Here is a 27,193-nt window from a genome sequence, read left to right on the forward strand (position 1 = left end):
AGTTGATGTGGAGGAGAGCACACTTAAAGGAGCACTTGATATCCGTTGAAGCACCTGCTGTTTTTGTGCCTCATCTGGAATTTGTAGCGATTGGCGTGGCCGTAAGAAAGGGATCTTATCACATTGTCCGCTAAAAGAAGTAGACATTTTAGTTTGGCTGGAAGATGGTCTTTCTTCTGCAGATGTTACTGTTGCTTTAACACCTACCCCACGGACACAACCTTTTTTCCCCTTCCCAACACGCCTATTCCCCTTTCCACCAGCAGCAGGCCTATTTCCACTCATTTTGGTGGTTAACTAATTCACAACTCTGGAGTTGTTTGCACAAAAAAACAATGGATGGTAACCGAGCAGAGCTGAGTGGCCAAACTGTGGTATTAGGCCAAAACTATTGGCTGGGTTAGATGCAGAAAAAAATATATTCAGTTTGCAACCTGATGGAGGTCAGTATAGATGGACTAATAGAGAAAGTCCGACACACTGCTACAAGGCCAAATATTTTTTCAGAGGTAGATGCAGAAAAAAATTTTATTCAGTTTGCAACCTGATGGAGGTCTGTATAGATGGATTAATAGAACAAGACCCACACACAGCTAGAAGCCCAATATTTTTTCAGAGGTAGATGCAGAAAAAAATATATTCAGTTTGCAACCTGATGGAGGTCAGTATAGATGGACTAATACAACAAGTCCCATACACAGCTAGAAGCCAAAATATTTTTTCAGAGGTACTGTATATGCAGATACAAATTATTTTTAATTTGCAACCTGATGGAGGTCAGTATAGATGGACTAATACAACGAGTCCCACATACAGCTAGAAGCCCAAATATTTTTTCAGAGGTACTGTAGATGCAGATAAAAATTATTTTTAATTTGCAACCTGATGGAGGTCAGTATAGATGGACTAATACAACAAGTCCCACACACAGCTAGAAGCCCAAATATTTTTTCAGAGGTAGATGCAGAAAAAAATATATTCAGTTTGCAACCTGATGGAGGTCAGTATAGATGGACTAATACAACAAGTCCCACACACAGCTAGAAGCCCAAATATTTTTTCAGAGGTACTGTAGATGCAGATACAAATTATTTTTAATTTGCAACCTGATGGAGGTCAGTATAGATGGACTAATACAACAAGTCCCACACACAGCTAGAAGCCCAAATATTTTTTCAGAGGTACTGTAGATGCAGATACAAATTATTTTTAATTTGCAACCTGATGGAGGTCAGTATAGATGGACTAATACAACAAGTCCCACACACAGCTAGAAGCCCAAATATTTTTTCAGAGGTAGATGCAGAAAAAAATATATTCAGTTTGCAACCTGATGGAGGTAAGTATAGATGGACTAATACAACAAGTCCCACACACAGCTAGAAGCCCAAATATTTTTTCAGAGGTACTGTAGATGCAGATACAAATTATTTTTAATTTGCAACCTGATGGAGGTCAGTATAGATGGACTAATACAACAAGTCCCACACACAGCTAGAAGCCCAAATATTTTTTCAGAGGTACTGTAGATGCAGATGAAAATTATTTTTAATTTGCAACCTGATGGAGGTCAGTATAGATGGACTAATAGAGAAAGTCCGACACACTGCTAGAAGGTCAAATATTTTTTCAGAGCTAGATGCAGATACAAATTATTTTTAACTTGCAACCTGATGGAGGTCAGTATAGATGGACTAATACAACAAGTCCCACACACAGCTAGAAGCCCAAATATTTTTTCAGAGGTAGATGCAGAAAAAAATATATTCAGTTTGCAACCTGATGGAGGTAAGTATAGATGGACTAATACAACAAGTCCCACACACAGCTAGAAGCCCAAATATTTTTTCAGAGGTACTGTAGATGCAGATACAAATTATTTTTAATTTGCAACCTGATGGAGGTCAGTATAGATGGACTAATAGAGAAAGTCCGACACACTGCTAGAAGGTCAAATATTTTTTCAGAGCTAGATGCAGAAAAAAATTATATTCAGTTTGCAACCTGATGGAGGTCAGTATAGATGGATTAATAGAACAAGACCCACACACAGCTAGAAGCCCAATATTTTTTCAGAGGTAGATGCAGAAAAAAATATATTCAGTTTGCAACCTGATGGAGGTCAGTATAGATGGACTAATACAACAAGTCCCACACACAGCTAGAAGCCCAAATATTTTTTCAGAGGTACTGTAGATGCAGATACAAATTATTTTTAATTTGCAACCTGATGGAGGTCAGTATAGATGGACTAATACAACAAGTCCCACACAAAGCTAGAAGCCCAAATATTTTTTCAGAGGTACTGTAGATGCAGATAAAAATTATTTTTAATTTGCAACATGATGGAGGTCAGTATAGATGGACTAATAGAGAAAGTCCGACACACTGCTAGAAGGCCAAATATTTTTTCAGAGCTAGATGCAGAAAAAAATTATATTCAGTTTGCAACCTGATGGAGGTCAGTATAGATGGATTAATAGAACAAGACCCACACACAGCTAGAAGCCCAATATTTTTTCAGAGGTAGATGCAGAAAAAAATATATTCAGTTTGCAACCTGATGGAGGTCAGTATAGATGGACTAATACAACAAGTCCCACAAACAGCTAGAAGCCCAATATTTTTTCAGAGGTAGATGCAGAAAAAAATATATTCAGTTTGCAACCTGATGGAGGTCAGTATAGATGGACTAATACAACAAGTTCCACACACAGCTAGAAGCCCAAATATTTTTTCAGAGGTACTGTAGATGCAGATACAAATTATTTTTAATTTGCAACCTGATGGAGGTCAGTATAGATGGACTAATACAACAAGTCCCACACACAGCTAGAAGCCCAAATATTTTTTCAGAGGTACTGTAGATGCAGATAAAAATTATTTTTAATTTGCAACCTGATGGAGGTCAGTATAGATGGACTAATACAACAAGTCCCACACACAGCTAGAAGCCCAAATATTTTTTCAGAGGTAGATGCAGAAAAAAATATATTCAGTTTGCAACCTGATGGAGGTCAGTATAGATGGACTAATACAACAAGTCCCACACACAGCTAGAATCCAAAATATTTTTTCAGAGGTACTGTAGATGCAGATACAAATTATTTTTAATTTGCAACCTGATGGAGGTCAGTATAGATGGACTAATACAACAAGTCCCACACACAGCTAGAAGCCCAAATATTTTTTCAGAGGTACTGTAGATGCAGATACAAATTATTTTTAAATTGCAACCTGATGGAGGTCAGTATAGATGGACTAATATAACAAGTCCCACACACAGCTAGAAGCCCAAATATTTTTTCAGAGGTAGATGTAGAAAAAAATATATTCAGTTTGCAACCTGATGGAGGTCAGTATAGATGGACTAATACAACAAGTCCCACACACAGCTAGAAGCCCAAATATTTTTTCAGAGGTACTGTAGATGCAGATAAAAATTATTTTTAATTTGCAACCTGATGGAGGTCAGTATAGATGGACTAATAGAGAAAGTCCGACACACTGCTAGAAGGCCAAATATTTTTTCAGAGCTAGATGCAGAAAAAAATTATATTCAGATTGCAGCCTGATGGAGGTCAGTATAGATGGATTAATAGAACAAGACCCACACACAGCTAGAAGCCCAATATTTTTTCAGAGGTAGATGCAGAAAAAAATATATTCAGTTTGCAACCTGATGGAGGTCAGTATAGATGGACTAATACAACAAGTCCCGCACACAGCTAGAAGCCCAAATATTTTTTCAGAGGTACTGTAGATGCAGATAAAAATTATTTTTAATTTTCAACCTGATGGAGGTCAGTATAGATGGACTAATACAACAAGTCCCACACACAGCTAGAAGCCCAAATATTTTTTCAGAGGTAGATGCAGAAAAAAATATATTCAGTTTGCAACCTGATGGAGGTCAGTATAGATGGACTAATACAACAAGTCCCACACACAGCTAGAAGCCCAAATATATTTTCAGAGGTACTGTAGATGCAGATACAAATTATTTTTAATTTGCAACCTGATGGAGGTCAGTATAGATGGACTAATACAACAAGTCCCACACACAGCTAGAAGCCCAAATATTTTTTCAGAGGTACTGTAGATGCAGATAAAAATTATTTTTAGTTTGCAACCTGATGGAGGTCAGTATAGATGGACTAATAGAGAAAGTCCGACACACTGCTAGAAGGCCAAATATTTTTGCAGAGCTAGATGCAGAAAAAAATTATATTCAGTTTGCAACCTGATGGAGGTCAGTATAGATGGATTAATAGAACAAGACCCACACACAGCTAGAAGCCCAATATTTTTTCAGAGGTAGATGCAGAAAAAAATATATTCAGTTTGCAACCTGATGGAGGTCAGTATAGATGGACTAATACAACAAGTCCCACACACAGCTAGAAGCCCAAATATTTTTTCAGAGGTAGATGCAGAAAAAAATATATTCAGTTTGCAACCTGATGGAGGTCAGTACAGATGGACTAATACAACCAGTCCCACACACAGCTAGAAGCCCAAATATTTTTTCAGAGGTACTGTAGATGCAGATAAAAATTATTTTTAATTTGCAACCTGATGGAGGTCAGTATAGATGGACTAATACAACAAGTTCCACACACAGCTAGAAGCCCAAATATTTTTTCAGAGGTACTGTAGATGCAGATACAAATTATTTTTAATTTGCAACCTGATGGAGGTCAGTATAGATGGACTAATACATCAAGTCCCACACACAGCTAGAAGCCCAAATATTTTTTCAGAGGTAGATGCAGAAAAAAATATATTCAGTTTGCAACCTGATGGAGGTCAGTATAGATGGACTAATACAACAAGTTCCACACACAGCTAGAAGCCCAAATATTTTTTCAGAGGTACTGTAGATGCAGATACAAATTATTTTTAATTTGCAACCTGATGGAGGTCAGTATAGATGGACTAATACAACAAGTCCCACACACAGCTAGAAGCCCAAATATTTTTTCAGAGGTACTGTAGATGCAGATAAAAATTATTTTTAATTTGCAACCTGATGGAGGTCAGTATAGATGGACTAATAGAGAAAGTCCGACACACTGCTAGAAGGCCAAATATTTTTTCAGAGCTAGATGCAGAAAAAAATTATATTCAGTTTGCAACCTGATGGAGGTCAGTATAGATGGATTAATAGAACAAGACCCACACACAGCTAGAAGCCCAATATTTTTTCAGAGGTAGATGCAGAAAAAAATATATTCAGTTTGCAACCTGATGGAGGTCAGTATAGATGGACTAATACAAAAAGTCCCACACACAGCTAGAAGCCCAAATATTTTTTCAGAGGTACTGTAGATGCAGATACAAATTATTTTTATTTTGCAACCTGATGGAGGTCAGTATAGATGGACTAATACAAAAAGTCCCACACACAGCTAGAAGCCCAAATATTTTTTCAGAGGTACTGTAGATGCAGATAAAAATTATTTTTAATTTGCAACCTGATGGAGGTCAGTATAGATGGACTAATAGAGTAAGTCCGACACACTGGTAGAAGGCCAAATAATTTTTCAGAGCTAGATGCAGAAAAAAATTATATTCAGTTTGCAACCTGATGGAGGTCAGTATAGATGGATTAATAGAACAAGACCCACACACAGCTAGAAGCCCAATATTTTTTCAGAGGTAGATGCAGAAAAAAATATATTCAGTTTGCAACCTGATGGAGGTCAGTATAGATGGACTAATACAACAAGTCCCACACACAGCTAGAAGCCCAAATATTTTTTCAGAGGTAGATGCAGAAAAAAATATATTCAGTTTGCATCCTGATGGAGGTCAGTATAGATGGACTAATACAACAAGTCCCACACACAGCTAGAAGCCCAAATATTTTTTCAGAGGTACTGTAGATGCAGATAAAAATTATTTTTAATTTGCAACCTGATGGAGGTCAGTATAGATGGACTAATACAACAAGTCCCACACACAGCTAGAAGCCCAAATATTTTTTCAGAGGTACTGTAGATGCAGATAAAAATTAGTTTTAATTTGCAACCTGATGGAGGTCAGTATAGATGGACTAATAGAATGATGCTATGCCCAAAAGATTTTACTTTACTAGGTGCAGTAAAAAAATTGGTATTCTATACACAGGTGGTATATCTTGCAGCACAGATAGGCTACTCCACTGACTAACACACTCTGCAATAGGCCAAAAAGGATTAGCTTTGCTAGATTCAGCCAAATGCTGTGAAAAAAACTTGCACAGCACTGGCACAGACCTGCCTGGCAAAAACTGATAGGAACTGATGTAACCTAGTCCTGAAAAGGACTCCAATTACAATTAGTCTTTACTCCCACAACCTATCTATTTAAGAGCACAGACCTCCCTGATAAAAGTCGTAGGAAATGCTGTAACCTAGTCCTTAAAAGGACTGCAATCACAACTATTCCCTACTCCCAAGCTATCTGTATATTTGTGCGAAAATTGGCTTGAAATTAACAAGGTATAGCGCACACAGCAACAGCGGTGCCGTCTAACACGCAGCTGCAGCAGTGAGAAAATGGTGGCGACGGGGAAAATGGCTTGGTCTTATAGGGCAAGGACATGTGACATACACTGCCAATGACACATGCCCTTGCTTGTGTGAAAAAAAGCACTTCGCTCCGTGTGTGCGCTGCTGATAGGCTGACAGATTGCACCTCCCCACTGCAAATGCGGGAAAGAGAAAAAAAAATGGAGATCTTCATTGTTCCTGCAGAGATCCATCCCCTGCCCCTCCCCCCACCCCGCTGTACACTCAAACTGCGTATTAACATTAATTTTCATCATTACTGAGAAAAAATCCAGTTACGATTTTGGTGCACGAACAGTTATCGAACATAACCTCGAACAGCCGAATTTTTATCAAATTGTTCGTGTTCGCCGAACGGCTCGAACACCGCCCAAAACAGCTCGAATTTGAGATTGGCGAACAGTTCGAGTAGAACAACGCTCATCTCTAATAAAGAGCCCTGACACACATCACCATCAATGAGTTTAACTGACAAACAAACAAATTCTTCCCTTATCACTCCTAAACACTTTTTGCATAATAATTTGGAACGCAGTGTACATGTGCTTTTCCACAAAACACCAGTGGTTCACGTAGTGAATCTTACAGTTCTAACTTGCCAACCGTGGTCTGTATGGAGTTGTTCAATAAAGGGCCCAAAATTAAAATAACATAGATGGGAGAGGTCTCTATGAATAGGAATTCCTAAGTATTTGATACCCTGTGAGGGCCAGGCAAAGGGAAAGTTGGACTGGATGGAACCCTATATGGATTTGGGGAGGGAGACATCGAGGGCCTCAGACTTCGCTGCATTGATTTTAAAATTTGACCATGTAACAAAGTGATCTATTTCAGCCATAACAGCATGGATGGATATATGTGAATGAGTGATATATAATAGGACATCATCAGCAAATAGAGAGCACTTGTACTCGGTGCCTCCCACCTCAATCCACCTAATATTGGGGTTATGGCGAATTGATGAGAGCAGGTGCTCCGTCACTAGGATGTATAAGAGAGGGGACAGAGGACATCCCTGCCTTGTCCCATTGGTGATTGTGAAAGGTGATGAAAATGTTCTGATGCACCCCCTGGGCCTTGGGACACCCGGAGCCGGACCCTTTTTGGTGGATGCTGGTGGTTGTAGTCTTCGTGGCGGCGACCCGGTTCCGTGGCTCAGGGTGGTCAAACCAGTGGCGGAACTATTTATGTGGTTTTGATGTTTAAATGTCCGACTACGCCACCCGTGGATTGCGGTCAGAGTGAACTGCCGCTGCAGGGCAGACCGCTGAGGCTGGTGTTGTGGGTGCAGCAGAGCGTAGCATAACTCCCCACGGGAGGAGTATAGCCTCAGGGCAGTGTATGCGGAGGATGGGGGTGATGGTGCAGGGCAGCAGCAGTAACGACACGGAGTCAGTGATGCAGTCCAGGGCCTTTACTCACAGTTCTTATTATCCAGACCACGTCTGCAGGTAACGGCTGACCCTATGTGGTGCCTTCCTAGCGGGTGTAGCGAGGGGCTTCGCCACATTAAATGTCACAGCCTCCGGTTTCTAGCTGAGGGTCGTTTCCTGCCTCCACTAGTTTCGGGGACCGGTCTCCCCCTTTGGCCTGACCCCTCCACGCAGGTGGATTCGGGCGTGCGGTGGCGACTCGCCCGTCCGCACCCCTGGGATCCCTTCATTCCTCGTTCCTGGAGCCTTCTCCACTCCTCTTCCTTCCTTCTCCCTCTTCCAGGCCTGGGCCTCTGTTACTAGGCCCGCCTCCGGAGCAGAGCTCATGCAGAGCCCCTGCTCCCTGCCACTTCTGCTCAGACTTCTCTGCACTGAACTAAGATGGTGCCCACCTTTTATACTCCCTTCTCAATGCACCCAGGAACTGCTTCCTCCCTGCTCCTGCACTACAGGGTTCCCCTTCCTCAGTGTTCCCTCCCCCCACTCCAGCCAGGGACAGGTACTGTCGTGCCCATCTCAGAGGCATATTGGTCGCCCTGCCCCACGGCAATGTGGTGTAATGCATGCAGGTGTCGGGTCCTGATCCACACTCCATCCTTACCTGAGAGTGAGATATCACACCTCTGGGTGAGGTGCAATACCTCTGTAGCAACCGAGCCCTCAGGGTGCTACAGTTCCATTTATCTTCAGCCTAGGTGACGTATTGTGATACAGGGCCGTGATTTTGGCTATAAAGGGTCCCCTAGACCCCTACCCCAAGCTTTTTAAGAGAATCATATATGGCGTGCCAGGAGACTCTATGGAATGCTTTCTCAGCATCCAACGAGAGTATCTAATTACAAATTTTTAACTGCATCTAGCCCAGGAAATACTTGGTGCCTAGTAGCAGTGTCTGCTAGTCAGCGGATTATCCCGGCTGTTAAGCAAGCTACACCACCTGTAGTTTAGACACTTAATTTTTTCAAAGGAAATGCTTCGGGACCATGGGATACTCAGTGAAGAGCATCAGGAGACACCCCAAGGCATAGGGGCTGGGACTGGCAGTAGGATGCCTTGCGGTGGACAGCCGAGCTCGATCCTTATAAAAGCTTTTTAACTGCAGCAGCTTTAGTGGACGCTACTGGAGCTGGAATTACGCGGCTGCTGGCATGAGACTTGCCCTCCAATAGATCCTTGTAAATGGATTTAAAGTGTATTCATTCAAATTAGAGAGACAATTTAAATTAAAAAGCTTAGAGCTGCCTCCACCACAGGGGGGCTCGCTCGACCCACCAGCGGACAGGCACCAGTATTGGGAGAGGGGGGCTGGCCATCAGGGTTCACCGCGGCTCTGGCACAAACCCGGCGACACGGAGGTAGCACGGGCAGGAGCGGACTGGCCGTGTCGGCTTCTCACTTTTTGGATTTTAGAAGGGCATGACATGCCTATATCTGTGTCTCCCCCTCCTTTTACTCCTCCACCTCTTTTATTTTCGCATGACTATATGTACTTGTCACTTTTCCATGTGTTAGTTATGTCTTCTGAGCAGTTTGTCAGCTTTTGGACACCTTTGAAGGTGTTTTCTATGTTTTTCTATGTGTTTTTGTTTGCCTGCCATTGGTTTTAATGGTGTTCGAAGGTGTTCGACGAACAGTTCGACGAACAGTTCGGCGAACACACGGGTGTTCGACGAACCGAACCGAACTCGAACACTACGGGGGTGGCTCAACAGTACTCAGGATCTGTGTGATGGGAGGGTCTGAGAAAACTGTCCCAGAACTTTGATAGTGTTCCCCTTCCTCTGCTGGATTGCATTTGTGGCTCTCTCGCCTGTACTCCTTGGTCACCTCTGACGCCAGCTTTTTCAGATGGGAATTTTTTCACTAATTCTGCAACAAGGGCATTCTCGTACTGCCACATTTTATTAGGCCTATCCTGCAGAGGAATAAGAGACATAAAGTTCACCCTGTAGTGTCGGTTTAGAATTGTCACCAACCAGTAATGACTGTCACCCAAAATTTGGACAATACGAGGGCCAAGAGAAAGGCAGGGAAACATAAACTCAACCATGTGTGCCAGACTACAAAGAGGCAAGACTTCCATTTCCTCACCAAGAGGACGACTGACCATGCTCCCCTACTCATCCTCCTTCTCTTCCTCCTCCTCCCTGTCCTCAGGCCATCCAGCCTGAGCAGACGGTATGGCAGTTGTGCAGGTAGTATCGTCTATAGTGCAGGAAACTAGCTTCTGTTCTTCCTCCTCCTCCCCTTCTTCCTCATTGTCACCCACTCCATGTTGGGATGAGATGAGGCTGGGCTGTGTGTAATCACCCTGTATGGTTCCTTGCTCCATCTCATCGTGCTCCGCCTGCAATGCATCCTCTTTAATTGAGAGCAGAGAGCATTTCAGAAGACAGAGAAGCGGGATGGTGATGCTAATTATGGCATCATCGCCGCTCACCATCTTGGTGGAGTCCTCAAAGTTTTGGAGGATGGTACATATGTCTGACATCCATGTCCACTCCTGAGGTCTTATGTGTGGAGTCTGAACTGAATACCGACGGCCTTGTTGACGCTGGTAATCAACAACTGCCCTTTTCTGCTCATAAATCCTTCCCAACATCTGCAATGTAGAGTTTCAACGCGTGGGGTCATCATAGATCAGTTGGTGAGCTGGAAGCTGCAAACACTGCCAAAACACAGCAAGAGTGGCGGAAGCTGTAGCTGACTTTCTAAAATGGGCACACAGGGGGCCTACTTTGATTAGCAGATCAGACAGATCTGGGTAGGTTTTAAGAAACCACTGAACCATGAAGTTAAGCACATGGGCCAGGCATGGTATGTGTGTGAGCTTGCCTCACCTTAGAGCCGCCACCAGCTTTCGGCCATTGTCACACTCGACCATGCTTGGCTTTAGATTCAGCAGTGTCAGCCACAGATTTGCCTGCTCTATCAGAGAAGTCCACAACTCTTCAGTGTTGTGTGGTTTGTCACCTAAGCATATTAGCTTCAACACAGCCTGTTGCCGCTTGGCCGAGGCAGTCCTTCCAGCTTGTGATTGATGTGGTCATTTCGGAGATGGATGCTGAAGAGGAGGAGGATGAGGTACAGAAGATGTAGAACGTGGGGGCAATCCTGATTTACACAGGGCCCGCAATCCTCAGTGTCTGGTGGACGTGTTCCGTCCCAAGGTCCGACTAAATACAGGCTTCCACTATGTTAACCCAGTGTGCCGTCAGCAAGTTGTACCGTCCCTCCCCACAAGCAATTGTCCACGTGTCCGTGGTTAGGTGCACTTTCCCGGTAACTGCGTTGTTGAGGGCACGGCTAATGTTTTGGGACACGTGCTTGTGTAATGCCGGGACGCCACAGCCGGGGAAATAGTGTCAGCTGGGGACCGAGTACCGAGGGACGGCCGCCGCCATCAGGTTGCAGAAAGCTTCTGTCTCCAAGAGCCTAAATGGCAACATTTCGAGCGCAAGCATTAGCAAAATGTGTGAATTTAGTCGAATGGCCTGTGGGGCGTTAGCTGCGTATTTCCTCTTGCGTTCCAAGGACTGGGGTAGGGACAACTAAAGTCTGCGCTGGGACAAGGATGTGGACATGCTTGCTGATGGTGCTAGTAGAGAGTGTTCTTTGACAGGTGCAGGGTGGAAGGCATCTTGGCATGCGCCGTGAACAGGGGATTGGCATGTACGCACAACAGTAGAACAAGCAGTGGTGTTACCCGCAGACTTTGTTCCTGGACCCTGGGGTTCACCCCACTTAGTCAGGTGCTTTGCTGCCATGTGCCTGATCATGCTGGTGGTGGTCAGGCTGGTAGTTTTGCTACCCCTGCTGATGCTGGCCTGGCAGGTGGTGCAAATGGCAATTTTTGGGTTATCAGCAGAGTCTTTAAAAAACAACCAGACTCGGGCGGAGCTAACAGTTGTACTGGCAACTTCTGTTGTGCTGATGTTATGGAGAATGGTTGCCCGCCTTTAGAGATGAGTGGTGTTCGACTCGAACTGTTCGCCAATCTCAAATTCAAGCTGTTTTGGGTGGTGTTTGAGCCGTTCAACGAACCCGAACGATCTGCAAAAAATCCGGCTGTTCGAGGTTATGTTCGATAACTGTTCGTGCACCAAAATCGTAACAGGATTTTTTCACAGTAATACTGTTAATCAATGTTAATACACATTTTCAGTGTACAGCAGGCAGGGGGAGGGGCAGGGGATGGATCTCTGCAGAAATAATGCCGATCTCCATTTTTTTTTCTTTCCTGCATTTACAGTGGGGAGGTGCAGTCTGTCAGCCTATCAGCATCGCACACACGCAGCAAAGTGCTTTTTTTTCACACAAGCAAGGGCATGTGTCATTGGCTGTGTATGTCACATGTCCTTGCCCTATAGGACGCAGCCATTTTCCCCGTCGCCACCATTTTCTCACCGCTGCTGCTGTTAGCGCTATATTGTGTAACTGTGAATTGCAAGCAAATTTTCTCTTAAATAGACAGAAAGGTTTAGGGAGTAGGGACTAGTTTGTAATTGCAGCCCTTTTGAGGGCTAGGTTACAGCAGTTCCTAGCACTTTTTGCCAGGCAGGTCTGTGCCAGTGCTGTGCAAGTGTTTTTCACAGCATTTGGCAAAATCTAACTAAGCCAATCCTTTTGGGCCTCTAGCAGTGTGTGTTAGTCAGTGGAGTAGCCTATCTGTGTTGCAAGCTACAACACCTGTGAATCTAATACCATTTTTTTACTGCACCTAGCCAAGTAAAACCTTTTGGGCATAGTAGCAGTGTCTGTTACTCATTGTAGTAGCCCATCTGTACCAAGCTCCACCACCTTTGAATTTAATAACATTTTTTTACTGCATCTAGCCCAGTAAATAATTTTGGGCCTGTAGCAGTGTCTGTTACTCATTGTAGTAGCCCATCTGTACCAACCTACACCACCTTTGAACGTAATAACAATTTTTTACTGCATCTAGCCCAATAAATAATTTTGGGCCTGTAGCAGTGTCTGTTACTCATTGTAGTAGCCCATCTGTACCAAGCTACACCACTTTTGAATTTAATAACAATTTTTTACTGCATCTAGCCCAGTAAATAATTTTGGGCCTGTAGCAGTGTCTGTTACTCATTGTAGTAGCCCATCTGTACCAAGCTACACCACCTTTGAATTTAATAACTATTTTTTACTGCATCTAGCCCAGTAAATAATTTTGGGCATAGTAACAGTGTCTGTTACTCATTGTAGTAGCCCATCTGTACCAAGCTACACCACCTTTGTATTTAATAACAATTTTTTACTGCATCTAGCCAAGTAAAACATTTGGGCCTGAAGCAGTGTCTGTTACTTATTGGAGTAGCCCATCTGTACGGAGATGCAGCGATACTAAATAACCAATGGTGCACAAGCTTATGGCCTTCATATTGGGCAGAACAAGTGCTGACAAAAAAACAGACACTCCTGGAACTCTTCCCAATAGTGGTAGCAATAGAAATATGGGGCGCGCGCCTGGCTAACAAAAATATACGCTTCATAACAAAAAATACTAGCCTAGCGCACTGCATTAATAAGATGGCATCATCGTCTCTCCTAGGGCTAGGCCATCTAGGCCGGCTAGCATTCCTGTGCCTAAAACACAAAGTATGGGTCCACGCTAGCCATGATGCTGAGGGGTCTAACGCTGCTGCTATCGCTTTATCACAATTCAATTGGCAGATTTTCACAGAGCTCCTCCCCAATGCCCACCCATCGGGCAACAGTTGCCCACCCTCCCTATGGGATCTATTGGCTAATAGTTGATGCCATTAATCAGAGCGTCAGTTGCCCCGTCGACGTGGCAAGCATACGGTAAGGCATGGGAAGAGTGGACACGACTAGTAGCAGGCAGATTGGTTGACTAATGTGAACAACACAGATTACAAGTCACCAAAGAATTTCTCCACCAGCTAATGATGAGGGAGTAGCATTTCACTTCCAACTACTGAATTGGGGAGATGTGACAAAGAGATTCATCATCAGACAATCCATAAAAGGGTGGAAAAGGGGTCAGCCAAGTCAGGAGTGTAGACGTCCCGTCCCGTGTCACTAAAACTGATTTCTCACTTCATATCCCTAACACCATTAACATGACACTCACAATTTGAAGCAAGACTACTGTCTACTGCATTTGCGATCGCCTTCTTTGGGGCGCTATGCATAAGCAAATTAGTCCCTCAATCCAAAATTAACACCAGTGGAGGCTTATTACAGCAGGACGTAGTCATAGCCAATAATGCAATACGTCTACGCATACGCAAATCGAAAACAGTTCAAGCGGGCAGGGGCAATTGGGTACTTCTACAACCCACAAACGGTACACTGAGTCGGGTAACAATAGTAAAAACATATATAACCATCAGATCACAGAGTAATTTCTTCCTATCACACATTGATGGAACGCCATTATCAAGATACCAGTTCCAAGCTATATTTAATAAATGCATAACATCGGCAGGGAACCACCCCAAAGATTACGGGACACACTCATTCCACATAGGCGCGGCCACGGAAGCAGCAAGAGCAGGACTGTCAGAAACGGAAGTTCAAAAGATAGGGAGATGGCGATCCACGTGTTTGTCGAGATACATAAGACCGGACTTGTTATCCTAACGTGGTTTGTTTCTTTTACAGGTGACGCTAAGCCAACTGTGTGGGTGATAGGCCACTCGTATATATATTGGGCAGAAAAAAGGGCGAAAGTCCACCCAGGCGGGAGGAAATTAGAGTTTCATAACTCATATTTCAACTGGAGAGGTATTAGAGGCCAGCAATGGCCACAGGAACTAATGGAGATAATCAAGGTAGGGAGAGAGGCAAGAGGTCCGGTCATCTTAGTTATACAGGCTGGGGGAAACGACCTAGTTCATCACAAGAGCGCATACCTAATGGCAACAATGAAACTAGACACTGAGCGCTTCAGAGAAATTTTCGCAAAACTAACTATAGTATGGTCAGAGATTGTGCTGATAGCGGTATGGCAAGTAGTGTTGAGCCACCCCCGTAGTGTTCGAGTTCGGTTCGGTTCGTGGAACACCCGTGTGTTCGCCGAACTGTTCGTCGAACTGTTCGTCGAACACCTTCGAACACCGTTAAAACCAATGGCAGGCAAACAAAAACACATAGAAACACATAGAAAACACCTTCAAAGGTGTCCAAAAGCTGACAAACTGCTCAGAAGACACAACTAACACATGGAAAAGTGACAAGTACATATAGTCATGCGAAAAGAAAAGAGGTGGAGGAGTAAAAGGAGGGGGAGACACAGATATAGGCATGTCATGCCCTTCTAAAATCCAAAAAGTGAGAAGCCGACACGTTCAGTCCGCTCCTGCCCGTGCCACCTCCGTGTCGCCGGGTTTGTGCCAGAGCCACGGTGAACCCTGACGGCCAGCCCCCCTCTCCCAATACTGGTGCCTGTCCGCTGGTGGGTCGAGCGAGCCCCCCTGTGGTGGAGGCAGCTCTAAGCTTTTTAATTTAAATTGTCTCTCTAATTTGAATAAATACACTTTAAATCCATTTACAAGGATCTATTGGAGGGCAAGTCTCATGCCAGAAGCCGCGTAATTCCAGCTCCAGTAGCGTCCACTAAAGCTGCTGCAGTTAAAAAGCTTTTATAAGGATCGAGCTCGGCTGTCCACCGCAAGGCATCCTACTGCCAGTCCGAGCCCCTATGCCTTGGGGTGCCTCCTGATGCTCTTCACTGAGTATCCCGTGGTCCCGAAGCATTTCCTTTGAAAAAATGAAGTGTCCAAACTACAGGTGGTGTAGCTTGCTTAACAGCCGGGATAATCCGCTGACTAGCAGACCCTGCTACTAGGCACAAAGTATTTCCTGGGCTAGATGCAGTTAAAAATTTGTAATTAGATACTCTCGTTGGATGCTGAGAAAGCATTCCATAGAGTCTCCTGGCACGCCATATATGATTCTCTTAAAAAGCTTGGGGTAGGGGTCTAGGGGACCCTTTTATAGCCAAAATCACGGCCCTGTATCGCAATACGTCACCTAGGCTGAAGATAAATGGAACTGTAGCACCCTGAGGGCTCGGTTGCTACAGAGGTATTGCACCTCACCCAGAGGTGTGATATCTCACTCTCAGGTAAGGATGTAGTGTGGATCAGGACCCGACACCTGCATGCATTACACCACATTGCCGTGGGGCAGGGCGACCAATATGCCCATGAGATGGGCACGACAGTCCCTGTCACTGGCTGGAGTGGGGGGAGGGAACACTGAGGAAGGGGAACCCTGTAGTGCAGGAGCAGGGAGGAAGCAGTTCCTGGGTGCATTGAGAAGGGAGTATAAAAGGTGGGCACCATCTTAGTTCAGTGCAGAGAAGTCTGAGCAGAAGTGGCAGGGAGCAGGGGCTCTGCATGAGCTCTGCTCCGGAGGCGGGCCTAGTAACAGAGGCCCAGGCCTGGAAGAGGGAGAAGGAAGGAAGAGGAGCGGAGAAGGCTCCAGGAACGAGGAACGAAGGGATCTCAGGGGTGCGGACGGGCGAGTCGCCACCGCACGCCCGAATCCACCTGCGTGGAGGGGTCAGGCCAAAGGGGGAGACCGGTCCCCGAAACTAGTGGAGGCAGGAAACGACCCTCAGCTAGAAACAGGAGGCTGTGACATTTTATGTGGCGCAGCCCCTCGCTACACCCACTAGGAAGGCACCACATAGGGTCAGGGAAACTGGCGTCAAGTTTACCAAGAGGAGGCCCGAGGCAGCCGGACAGAAGGGTTGGTAAGAAAGGCCAGACAAAGGACACACAAAGGGGGTCCTGTGAAGCGCTCCAAAGTTATCTGGGAGTTGTCTGAGCCCCTCACCTGGTGAGCACAGTACGACGTGGGCAGCCGTTACCTGCAGACGTGGTCTGGATAATAAGAATTGTGAGTAAAGGCCCTGGACTGCATCACTGACTCCGTGTCATTACTGCTGCTGCCCTGCACCATCATCCCCATCCTCCGCATACACTGCCCTGAGGCTATACTCCTCCCGTGGGGAGTTATGCTATGCTCTGCTGCACCCACAACACCAGCCTCAGCGGTCTGCCCTGGAGCGGCGGTTCACTCTGACCGCAATCCACGGGTGGCGTAGTCGGACATTTAAACATCAAAACCACATAAATAGTTCCGCCACTGGTTTGACCGCCCTGAGCCACGGAACCGGGTCGCCGCCACGGAGACTACAACCACCAGCATCCACCAAAAAGGGTCCGGCTCCGGGTGTCCCAAGGCCCAGGGGGCACGTCAGAACATTTTCATCACCTTTCACAATCACCAATGGGACAAGGCAGGGATGTTCTCTGTCCCCTCTCTTATACATCCTAATGACAGAGCACCTGCTCTCATCAATTCGCCATAACCCCAATATTAGGTGGATTGAGGTGGGAGGCACCGAGTACAAGTGCTCTCTATTTGCTGATGATGTCCTAGTATATATCACTCAATCACATATATCCATCCATGCTGTTATGGCTGAAATAGATCACTTTGTTACATGGTCAAATTTTAAAATCAATGCAGCGAAGTCTGAGGCCCTCGATGTCTCCCTCCCCAAATCCATATAGGATTCCATCCAGTCCAACTTTCCCTTTGCCCGGCCCTCACAGGGTATCAAATACTTAGGAATTCCTATTCATAGAGACCTCTCCCATCTATGTTATCTTAATTTTGGGCCCTTTATTGAACAACTCCATACAGACCACAGTTGGCAAGTTAGAACTGTAAGATTCACTACGTGAACCACTGGTGTTTTGTGGAAAAGCACATGTACACTGTGTTCCAAATTATTATGCAAAAAGTGTTTAGGAGTGATAAGGGAAGAATTTGTTTGTTTGTCAGTTAAACTCATTGATGGTGATGTGTGTCAGGGCTCTTTATATCACTGTAAGCAATTGCAGACACCTGTGCTAATTAGTTTGGCAGGTGTGTCCAATGAAAGGCAAGACTACTTAAGAAGGCTGTCTCACATTATTAAGCAGCCTACATTTTCTGCCAAAATGGGAAAGAAAAAGGATGTGTCGGCTGCTGAGAAGCAACAAATTGTGGAGTGTTTAGGTCAAGGCATGACTACAATCAACATTGTGCGATGATCAGGATGAAGTGTCTTGGCAATCAAGAAGTATGTAGCTGATTCACAGTACACACGTGTGCGTGCTGATAAGGGCAAATTGGGGACTCTTTCCTACAGGCAATTACGTCAGGTTGAAAGAGCAGCGGCAAAAAAGCCTTGTCATAGCAGCAGACAAGTTTTTGAAGCTGCTTGTGCCTCCAACGTCCCCCGAACAACAAGATGCAGGGTCCTTCAGAGGTATGCAGCTGTGCATACGCCATCCTGTCGACCTCCTCTATCCACTTCACACAAGCAGAAACGGCTCCAGTGGGCCAAACATTACATGAAGACTGATTTCAAAACTGTTTTGTTCACGGATGAGTGCCGTGCAGCGCTTGATGGTCCAGATGGATGGAGTGGAGGATGGCTGGTTGATGGACACCCCACGCAAACACGGCTACAGCGCCAACAAGGAGGAGGTGGAGTAATGTTTTGGGCTGGAATCATGGGGAGAGAGATTGTCGGCCCCTTTAGGATCCCTGAAGGCGCTAAAGATGAACTCCATAATGTATGTGGATTTTCTCAAACAGCACTTCCTGCCATGGTTCAAGAAGAAGAACCGTGTATTTCAAAGCAAGATCATTTTTCTGCATGATAATGCACCATCTCATGCTGCACATAAAACATCTGCATCTCTGGCTGATATGGGCATAAAAGGGGACAAACTTATGGTGTGACCCCCATGCTCCCCTGACCTCTACCCCATTCAGAACCTTTGGAGCATCATTAAAAGGAGTGTCTATGATGGCGGGAGGCAGTTCACATCTAAGCAACAGCTCTGGGAGGGTATTCTGTCCTCATGCAAAACAATTGAAGCAGAAACCATCCAAAACCTGACAAATTCAATGGACGAGAGAGTTCAGAAGCTCCTTTCGAACAATGGGTCCTATGTGAAAATGTAACATCACCTAGAATAAAGTTTTGAGTTGAAAATTGTTTGATTTCAGTTTCTAACAACCTGCTAATGCTTATAATTTCAAAAATGACCATTTTTTTGGTCTTTATTAAAATGAAAAGGTTGATCGAAAAGTTTGGGGGATCTAAGAGTGTGGCAACCCAGTAGTCATGATTACTTCGAATTCTGACAATATGAGGGTCATGCTGCAGGTAGTGCAGCAAGAAGGCACTTATGTGTCTTGCGCATCTCGGAGCCCCAAAATTATTTTCCGGGGTAGATGCAGCTAAAAATTATTATTAATTTTAAATCTGGTGAAGCTTTAGTATAGATGGCCTAATAGGATCAGTGCTGCACACTGCTACAAAGCCCAAATTATTTTCCAGCCAAGATACAGATAAACATGATTAGTAATTTGAAAGCTTAAAACGGTTGGTAGGGTGATTTTAACCAATCATCAAGCTTTTACTCTCCCCAGGATGACACAGGGGTAGAAAAGTCGTTTCGGATCCATGATTTGTTCATCTTTATGAACGTGAGTCTGTCTACATTATCAGTGGAGAGCCGCGTGCGCTTATCTGTCAGCACACCACCAGCAGCGCTGAACACACGTTCAGACAGAACGCTGGCTGCGGGGCATGACAAGATCTCCAAGGCGTAAGTGGCTAGCTCCGGCCATTTATCCAGATTGAAAGCCCAAAAAGAGCAAGGGTCCAGTGACACAGTCGTGGCTTCAATGTTTACTTGGAGATACTCCTGTACCATCGTCTCTAGACGTTGACTATGTGTCAGACTTCTTGTCTCCTGTGGCCTTGCAAAGGATGGGCTAAAAAAGTGGTGAAATGATTCCGCAAAATTGATGTTACCAGCAGATACTGTGGTTCTGTTACGGTTTGAGTGCTGAACACTTGACGGTCCCACGGTTGGCAAGTTGGAACTGTGAGATTCACTATGTGCACCACTGGTATTTTGTGGAAAAGCACATGTAAGATTCTGCAACAGTCTCTGCTGATACTCCTGCATGCGTGCATCCCTTTCTATGGCAGGAATAATTTCTGCAAATTTACTTTTGTACCGGGGATCTAACAGTGTGGCAACCCAGTAGTCAGGATTATTTCTAATTCTCACAATTCGAGGGTCATGTTGCAGGTAGTGCAGCAAGAAGGCACTCATGTGTGTTGCGCATCCAGGAGCACCAAGTCCCTGTTGTGTTGGTGGCGAGGTAACAATCATGCTTCCTTCCTCTGTCCTCTCCCCCCAACCTCGCACAACAGAAATGTGATCAAGGTCTCCCTCATCTGATGAGTCTTCCATCAGTTCGTCCTCCACTACTTCCTGGGCTCCTGCACCTTCCTCACTAGTTTGGCTGCTACCATGCGCCCTGGTAAAACCATCTCCCCCACCCTCACATGCCTGCCGCCTTGGTGCTGCCGACCGTCTGGACCTTGCAGATGTTAGCCCTTCCGCATACAACTCCTCCTCCTCTACTTTCTCCACCTCCTCTTGTGCCACCACCTGACTCCGAATTCTGTTTAACATGTGCTCCAGCATGTAAATCACCGGAATAGTCATGCTGATAATGGCATCGTCAGCACTAAACATCTTCGTCGCCATTTCAAAACTGTGCAGAAGGGTGCATAGGTCCCTGATCTGAGACCACTCCTCCAGCGTGATTTGCCCCACCTCTGGATCTCGTTGGCCCAGGCTATACATCAGAACGTATTGCACCAGGGCTTGTCGGTGCTGCCACTGTCGCTGCAACATGTGCAGAGTTGAATTCCACCGGGTAGGCACATCGCATTTTAGCCGGTGAAGTGGCAGGCCCAACGACTTCTGTAGAGATGTAAGTCGCTGAGCTGCGGGATGCGAACGGCAAAAGTGAGCACACAGCGACCGTGCCCTCTGCAGAAGGCAATCTAGTCTGGGATAGTGGGCTAAAAATTGCTGGACAACCAGGTTCAACACGTGAGCCATACAAGGCACGTGTGTGACATTGCCCCGGCGAAGGGCCGCACCCAGGTTTGCAGCATTGTCGCACACGGCCTTCCCTGGTTTCAGGTCCAGTGGAGACAACCATTCATGAAATTGGTTCTCCAGAGCTGACCACAACTCCTCAGCTGTGTGACTCACATTTCCCAGACATTTCAATGTAAAAACCGCCTGATGACGTTGAGCCCTACTGCCAGCATAGTAAGGAGGTGTGCAGGATCCCTTCTGCGCAGTTAGAAAGCTTGTGGCATGACCAGACAGGCTTTGGGTGCAGGTGGAAGACCGAGAGGAGGTTGAGGAGGCAGAAGCAGTGGAGGAACTTTGACATAAAGAGGATTGACGCACAACTCGTGGGGACGGCAAGACTTGGACAGCAGCCCCTTGTCCTGCTGTCACCATAGTTACCCAGCGCCCAGTCAGCGACATGTAACGCCCCTGTCCATGCCTACTCGTCCAAGTGTCTGTGGTGAAATGCACCCTGTCACACACAGAGTTTCTCAAAGAAGCGGTGATGTTGTGTGCGACATGCTGGTGGAGAAAAGGCACACCTTTCTTTGAGAAGTAGTGCCGACTGGGCATCTGGTACTGGGGCACTGCGACGGACATAAGGTCTCGAAAATCCTCTGTGTACACCAGGCGGAAAGGCAGCATTTCTGTAGCCAAGAACTTGCAGATGGTGAAATTCAACCTCTTAGCTTTCTCATGGCTAGGAGGAAATGGTCTTTTACTTGTCCACATCTGAGGGACCGAGGGCTGGCTATTGTGCTTAGACGGGGTTGATAAGGGTGTCCCCGGCAAACTGCCGGTCTGTGAGGAAGATGCAGGCGGACATGTTAGGTTGCCTTGATCCAAAGGTGGTGCTATCGATGTCGGACAGCGCTCAACACCAGCTGGTGTTACCACCTTCAAAGAAAATGATGACCTGCCAATCACGCTGGCTGTTGCGGGTAAAGAGGTGGCAGGTCTGCGCCCCAAAACAGTTGTGACTGCTGTCCCCCCAGTCACAGAGAATGAAGAGGCCGCGGATGCACAAGATATGGCAGAAGGCGGTTGGCCCGGCCGGCTAGGCCGCATTGTAGCACACTGAGCTTCCCACTGCAACTTATGCTTCATGTCCATGTGCCGGTTCATGCATGAAGTACTCAAACTATGTATTTTTTGGCCTCTACTTAGCTTTTGCTGACAAATGTTACAGATAACACGAGTTGGGTCATCTTTATCGATCTGAAAAAATGCCCAGGCTATGCAAGGCTTAGCACCCATGCGACCTGAAGAGCCACCACGACTTGTGGTGAGAGGCAGAGTTGTGTTTGAGGATGCAGTTGTTGACGTGCTTCCAGTACTACGTCTCTGTCCAGGAAGGCGCAACCTGACCTCGTCGTCACTAGCATCTTCCTCCACCTCCTCTGCTGACTTCATCTCTTGGCTGACTGTGGGTTGACAGTAAGTGGGATCTCCAACCTCATCATCATCACCCTGTGCGTTATCACACCCGTCGTCCTCAGAGCCAACCTGTTCCTGCCCTGACAAAAAACTAAAGTTGTCGCTCCAATCAGGTATTTGAGTCTTATCAACGTCTTCCTCATTGTCTCCACCAACAAGAGTTACAGTTTGGGAATGAGGGTCTACATTATGGTCAGAACCTTCTGCGTCTGGTCCTGGATCCGACTCATAAAGATTCTGGGCATCAGTGCAGATCATTTCCTCGTCTGGATTCACAGAAGCGCTGGAGTCGACCTCTGATTCCCAGGCTATAGTATGAGCAAACAGCTCTGCAGACTCAATCATCTGTTCTACCTCATACTCAGATGGGCAGCTGGAGATTTGGGAGCTGTGAGGAAGCAAGTGTGATTGGGGTGACACCTTTGAGGACTGGAGTATTTGTGATGTTGAAGTTGATGTGGAGGAGAGCCCACTTAAAGGAGCACTTGATATCCGTTGAAGCACCTGCTGTTTTTGTGCCTCATCTGGAATTTGTAGCGATTGGCGTGGCCGTAAGAAAGGGATCTTATCACATTGTCCGCTAAAAGAAGTAGACATTTTAGTTTGGCTGGAAGATGGTCTTTCTTCTGCAGATGTTACTGTTGCTTTAACACCTACCACACGGACACAACCTTTTTTCCCCTTCCCAACATGCCTATTCCCCTTTCCACCAGCAGCAGGCCTTTTTCCACTCATTTTGGTGGTTAACTAATTAACAACTCTGGAGTTGTTTGCACAAAAAAACAATGGATGGGAACCGAGCAGAGCTGAGTCGCCAAACTGTGGTATTAGGCCAAAACTATTAGCTGGGTTAGATGCAGAAAAAAATTATATTCAATTTGCAACCTGATGGAGGTCAGTATAGATGGACTAATAGAGAAAGTCCCACACACTGCTAGAAGGCCAAATATTTTTTCAGAGCTAGATGCAGAAAAAAATATATGCAGTTTGCAACCTGATGGAGGTCTGTATAGATGGATTAATAGAACAAGTCCCACACACAGCTAGAAGCCCAATATTTTTTCAGAGGTAGATGCAGAAAAAAATATATTCAGTTTGCAACCTGATGGAGGTCAGTATAGATGGACTAATACAACAAGTCCCACAAACAGGTAGAAGCCCAATTTTTTTCCAAAGGTAGATGCAGAAAAAAATATATTCAGTTTGCAACCTGATGGAGGTCTGTATAGATGGATTAATAGAACAAGTCCCACACACAGCTAGAAGCCCAATATTTTTTCAGAGGTAGATGAAGAAAAAAATATATGCAGTTTGCAACCTGATGGAGGTCAGTATAGATGGACTAATACAACAAGTCCCACACACAGCTAGAAGCCCAATATTTTTTCAGAGCTAGATGCAGAAAAAAATTATATTCAATTTGCAACCTGATGGAGGTCAGTATAGATGGACTAATAGAATGATGCTATGCCCAAAAGATTTTACTTCACTAGGTGCAGTAAAAAAATTGGTATTCTATACACAGGTGGTATATCTTGTAACACAGATAGGCTACTCCACTGACTAACACACTCTGCAGTAGGCCAAAAAGGATTAGCTTTGCTAGATTCAGCCAAATGCTGTGAAAAAAACTTGCACAGCACTGGCACAGACCTGCCTGGCAAAAACTGATAGGAACTGATGTAACCTAGTCCTGAAAAGGACTCCAATTACAATTAGTCTTTACTCCCACAATCTATCTATTTAAGAGCACAGACCTGCCTGATAAAAGTCGTAGGAAATGCTGTAACCTAGTCCTTAAAAGGACTGCAATCACAACTATTCCCTACTCCCAAGCTATCTGTAGATTTGTGCGAAAATTGGCTTGAAATTAACAAGGTATAGCGCACACAGCAACAGCGGTGCCGTCTAACACGCAGCTGCAGCAGTGAGAAAATGGTGGCGACGGGGAAAATGGCTTGGTCTTATAGGGCAAGGACATGTGACATACACTGCCAATGACACATGCCCTTGCTTGTGTGAAAAAAAGCACTTCGCTCCATGTGTGCGCTGCTGATAGGCTGACAGATTGCACCTCCCCACTGTAAATGCGGGAAAGAGAAAAAAAAAATGGAGATCTTCATTTTTCCTGCAGAGATCCATCCCCTGCCCCTCCCCCCACCCCGCTGTACACTCAAACTGCGTATTAACATTAATTTTCATCATTACTGAGAAAAAATCCAGTTATGATTTTGGTGCACGAACAGTTATCGAACATAACCTCGAACAGCCGAATTTTTCTCAAATTGTTCGTGTTCGCCGAACGGCTCGAACACCGCCCAAAACAGCTCGAATTTGAGATTGGCGAACAGTTCGAGTAGAACAACGCTCATCTCTAATGGCAAGGTGCGCGAGACATCACGGCCATCGAACGGACAAGGCGGGTAATAAATATTCGGATGGCAAAATTTAGAAGAGACAGAGGCGGTGTATAGATAAGACACCGACAACTGGAAGGAGATAAAGCAGGCCTTATATGGCCGGACGGTCTTCACTTAATGGATATTGGACTGGACATATTCCTGCCAGGACTCCAGGATGGAGTAGAACAAGCGTTAGGAGTGATGGAAGGGGGTCAGAGTCCAGCATACGAGTACGCAGGATCCTCCGTGGCCTGGAAATAGAAAGGACATGTTGGAGAGTTACACATGTTGGCCAACTTGCCGGTGTGGAGACATAGGGCATGCTGCAACAATCTGAATTATTTTAGAAATAAAATGCCTTTCTTATGGAATGAGTATAAAGAGTTAATAAAGCTGTGACCGATCCTCACCCATCCAGTTGTAAGAGTTACATTATTGTATTGTCAAGGAAAGGGGGGCGGTAGGGGGGCTGAGCGTCTGGGTTTGGTTGGGGGTCCCACAGTCTGCCTAAGCTAGATGCAGTTAAAAATTCTTATTAGATACACAGGCGTTGTAGCTTGCTTCAGAGCTGGGCTACTACACTGACTAGCAGACACTGAAGCTTTGCAGCAGACCTCTGAGCAAACAGCTCTTCAGACTCAACCATCTGTGTTACCCCAAGCCATAGTGTATGTAGTTTCTTACGGTTAAAAGGGGGGGGAGCAACCCAACCCACCAGGAATTAACGATGCCAACATCATGTAAAACACAGCAAGGGGACTCCAAAAAGAGTCTCCATTTTTTCCAAAAATTGTGGCACAGACACCACTTCAGTGGCATCAAATGCCACAGAGTTGCTTAAAACGGTTTGTGAGGTGATTTTACAAAATCCTCCAGCTTTTAGTCTCCCCAGGATGACACAGGGGTAGAAAAGTCCTTGCGGATCCATGATTTGTTCATCTTTATGAACGTGAGTCTGTCTACATTCTCAGTGGACAGCCGCATGCGCTTATCTGTCAGCACACCACCAGCAGCGCTGAACACACGTTCAGAGAGAACGCTGGCTGCAGGGCATGACAAGATCTCCAAGGCGTGAGTGGCGAGCTCCGGCCATTTTTCCAGATTGGAAGCCCAAAATGAGCAAGGGTCCAGTGACCCAGTCATGGCTTCGATGTTCACTTGGAAATACTCCTGTACCATCCTCTCTAAGCGTTGACTATGTGTCAGACTTCTTGTCTCCTGTGGCCTTGCAAAGGATGGTCTAAAAAAGTGGTGAAACGATTCCACAAAATTGCTGTTACCAGCAAATACTGTGTTACTGTTACGGTTTGAGTGATGAAGACTCAACAGTCCCACCTTTGGCAAGTTAGAACTGTGAGATTCACTACGTGCACCACTGGTGTTTTGAGGAAAAGCACATGTAAGTTTCTGCAACAGCCTCTGCTGATACTCCTGCATGCTTGAATCCTTTTCTATGGCAGGAATTAATTCGGCAAGTTTACTTTTGTACCGGGGATCTAAGAGTGTGGCAATCCAGTAGTGGGGATTACTTCGAATTCTGAAAATCCGAGGGTCATGTTGCAGGTAGTGCAGCAAGAAGGCACTCCTGTGTCTTGCGGATCAAGGAGGACCAAGTCCTTGTTGTGTTGGTAGTGAGGTAAGAATCATGCTTCCTTCCACTGCCCTCTCCCCCCAACAGAAATGTGATCAAGGTCTCCCTCATCTGATGAGTCTTCCATGCCCATCGCCAGTTCGTCCTCCACTTCTTCCTCGGCTCCTGCACCTTCCTCAACAGTTTGGCTGCTACCATGTGCCCTGGTTAATCCCTCTACCCCACCATTCCATGCCTGCCGCCTTGGTGCTGCCGACCGTCTGGACCTTGGAGATGTTGTGACTTCCACATACGACTCCTCCTCTACTTCCTCCACCTCCTCTTGTCCCACCACCTGACTCCAAATTCTGTTTAACATGTGCTCCAGCATGTAAATAACCAGAATAGTAATGCTGATAATGGCATCGTCAGCACTAAACATCTTCGTCGCCATTTCAAAACTGTGCAGAAGGGTGCATTGGTGCCTGATCTGAGACCACTACTGTAGCGTGATTTTCCCCACCTCTGGATCTCATTGGCCCAGGCTATACGTCAGAACGTATTGCACCAGGGCTTGTCAGTGCTGCCACAGTTGCTGCAACATGTACAGAGTTGAATTCCACCGTGTCGGCACATCGCATTTTAGCCAGTGAACGGGCAGGCCCAACGACTTCTGTAGAGATTTAAGTCGTTGAGCTGCGGGATGCGAACGGCGGAAGTGAGCACACAGCGACCGTGCCCTCTGCAGAAGGCCATCTAGTCCAGGATAGTGGGCTAAAAATTGCTGGACAACCAGGTTCAA

This window comes from Phyllobates terribilis, unplaced genomic scaffold (genome assembly GCF_046119375.1).
Source record: "Phyllobates terribilis strain yellow unplaced genomic scaffold, ASM4611937v1 Scaffold_13__5_contigs__length_258822181, whole genome shotgun sequence".
Lineage (NCBI taxonomy): Eukaryota > Metazoa > Chordata > Amphibia > Anura > Dendrobatidae > Phyllobates > Phyllobates terribilis.